Source organism: Capsicum annuum, chromosome 1 (assembly GCF_002878395.1).
Source record: "Capsicum annuum cultivar UCD-10X-F1 chromosome 1, UCD10Xv1.1, whole genome shotgun sequence".
In the NCBI taxonomy this organism is placed as follows: domain Eukaryota; kingdom Viridiplantae; phylum Streptophyta; class Magnoliopsida; order Solanales; family Solanaceae; genus Capsicum; species Capsicum annuum.
Window position 1 is genome coordinate 250270055 of NC_061111.1, and position 3102 is coordinate 250273156.

A 3102-nucleotide genomic window follows, 5' to 3' on the forward strand; every position below is an offset into this window, starting at 1 on the left:
TAGTAATTATTTGTATCTTTTTTCTATTTTCTTCTTTTTTAGCATAGAGGGATTTTTATTTTTATTTTTTGGTACTTTACACTATTATTTATATAAATGATATACTAGCTATTTTAAGACATATATAGATCGAATTTTAAAATACAGAAGACTATAATAATTTTTTAAAGAAACAGGTAAATAGTTATTGACGTAAAATATTTCATAGTTAGGCCCGATCACTCATGTTCACGTATAAGTTGTTGCAATATAGACTCACACTCTCTCTCTATATACCCATTAGATATATACGTTAGGATAAAATTTTCGCCCAAGTTTCTCATTGTTTGCTCTCACTCTTGTGGCCTCGTAAAAATCTCTAATTCTTGCTGTCATTCTTGTGGCCTCGTTAAAAATCTCTCATTCTTGTGGCCTCGTAAAAAATCAAGAAAATGTATCGTAACAAAAAAAATGAAGAAAATGTAAGGTTTTTCCTTTTTCGCTTTTTTTTTTTTTTTTAAGTATATCTTGTTGATTCTGTGTTGTAAATGATGATTGTATGATAGAGATGATTCTAGGCCCGACTTGGATTTGAATACAATTTCAGTGTAAATGATGATTTTTTTTTTCTGAAATGCAGCTGGACAGGTTCATTCCCAATCGCTCTGCGATGGATTTTGACTATGCACATTACTTGCTCACTGGTGGCAAGGTTAAAAAGGAACACGTTGGATTAAATTCTTCATCTTACTTGAAGCTGTTAGCACAAGAACTCAACATGAACAGAACGAGGATCCTTGCTTTTAAGAATAAACCTCCACCTTCGGCTCACAGAGTTTCCCAATCTCCATCACATATTCAACTGGTTAAAAAGCGGAGATACATTCCCCAAGTGAGTTTTTCTTTACTGTCTAACTCTACTTATTGTATTAGTGTGTAAATAAATGTGTTTTTATCTTGGCTAACTTAGACAACTTTTTGCTTGTTAACAGTCTGCGGAGAGGACCCTGGAGGCTCCTGACATCCCTGATGATTTTTGTCTCAATTTGTTAGATTGGGGGAGCAGTAATGTTATTGCCATTGGGTTAGGGTATTTTGTATATCTGTGGGATGCTTCTGATGGGTCGACTACTGAGCTTCTCACGGTTGGTGATGATTTTGGGCCCGTGACTAGCGTCAGCTGGTCACCAGATGGAAGACACCTTGCAGTTGCCTTGAATAATTCGCACGTTCAGCTGTGGGACACCTTGCAGGGGTCTAGCCAATTGGTAAGTGGTTTCTTTCGCCGTCTTCCTTCTTCTAGTCTAATTATTATCACAAGTCTAACATCTTTCTTTTCTTTCTACACAATTGAGGATGTTACGAGGACACAAATTAAGGGTTGGCTCACTTGATTGGAATGGTGGCCACATACTGATAACTGGAGGCATGGATAGTATGATCTTCAACAATGACGTGCGTGGAAGATCCCACGTAGTTAGAAAATATAGGGGACATACCTAGGAGATATGTGGATTGAAGTGGTCTGAGTCAGGCCAGCAGTTGGCTAGTGGAGGGAACGATAATTTGGTCCATATATGGAGCCTATCGATGGGGTCTCCTAACAACTCACGCCAATGAATCCACCGTATGACAGATTATACAGCTGCTGTAAAAGCTCTTTCTTGGTGTCCTCTCCAGAGTAACATGGTTGCCTCAGGTGGCGGCGTTGGAGATCAGTGCATAAAGTTTTGGAACACCAATACCGGGGCATGCCTGAACACTGTCGATACAGGTTCACAAGTCTGTTCCTTGCTTTGGAACAGACATGAGCGCGAGCTTTTGAGTTCTCACGGTTTTACTGACAACCAGCTCACTGTTTGGAAGTATCCTTCTATGACGAAAATTTCAGAACTTTTCGGTCATACATCACGAGTTCTTCATATGGCTCAGGTATGATTTGTTAACCAATAACGCCACGTCGTGTTCGTTTACGCTCATATTTCACTGTGCCTTACCAACTTTCCTTTTCGACATGTTTCAGAGTTCGGATGGCTATACAGTGGCGAATGCAGCAGCGGAGGAGACACTAAGATTATGGAATGTTTTTGGGAATCCTGAAGAGAATAAGCCTGTGCTAAAGAGAAAGCTAGAGCCATTTTTTGACTTGGTACAGATTAGGTAAAATAGCAAATGTAGTTTTGTTATATTTTTCTACTATATAGAAGAGCCAACCTAGGAACGACCAAGGTAAGGTTGGAATTTTACACTAATAAAAATCACTCTTCCCTTGTTCTAGAACCATCCGCAATTCAACATAGCACTACTTCTATCAAACAAAAACTCAAAAAGTGTGTTTCTCCTGCTGCTTCCCACCACCACCGTCCTCCGCCGCAACCACCGCAACCACCACAGTCGTCCTCCTCTGATAAAAACTCCGGCAAGTGGCGTAGCATCTTCAGTTTTCTAATGTCTACGTGTTTGCTTTAATCAGGTCGGTCTCATCCTCTGTTTCAATTTATGTTTAGCTTCTCATTATTTTTTTTCCTCAACACTTCTTTTTTGCTCATTTTTCAGTTTCAATTCAGTAAAGAATTTGATAAAAGAGCAATTTTCAATTCTTCTAATTCAATTTTTCATTTGCAAAGGGGAGCAAACAATCGAAAAGAATATAAAAGAGTGGCTTTTGGAGTTCAAGCAGAAAGAAGATAATGGCAACGACAACAAAGGAGATGTTTTTGTGATGTGAGAATACCTTATATCGAGAGGTAAGGAATATAATTTTAATCGATTTGGGTATAGCCCAATAAATAGAGTTAAAATCTCCTCTCTGCTTGAAATTAAGCGTTTTTAGAAGTCAATTGATCTCCAAATGCAGATAGTGTTATTTGAAGTTCAAGAGAAATAACGGAAAAAGACTACATCTAAGTTGTTTGATAGAGCTATGGTGGCTCAACTAGAGGTAAGAATTTGAATTATCACTTTCTAAAATAGCTATAAGATTTTTTAGGCTGCTATAAATTTTAGTATCAATAGTTATGATATTTCAGTTTTAAGATATCATTTTTTGTTTCCTGATACTCCTCCTTTTCTCTTGGCTAATTATTAAGATATCAATTTTTGTTTCCTGATACGGTACTTGGT

At 37.7% G+C, this 3102-nt stretch overlaps 1 long non-coding RNA gene and 1 pseudogene across 1 annotated transcript; both read left to right on the forward strand.

Annotated features, from left to right (window-relative positions):
* The first annotated feature begins 526 nt into the window (after positions 1 to 526).
* Positions 527 to 2143, forward strand: LOC107850277 (annotated as a pseudogene).
* A 55-nt stretch (positions 2144 to 2198) lies between these two features.
* LOC124889556 lies at positions 2199 to 2868 on the forward strand. The gene is made up of 3 exons (XR_007048605.1): positions 2199 to 2452; positions 2607 to 2726; positions 2837 to 2868. It is a non-coding gene; the product is annotated as an uncharacterized LOC124889556 (long non-coding RNA).
* Positions 2869 to 3102: the final 234 nt, after the last annotated feature.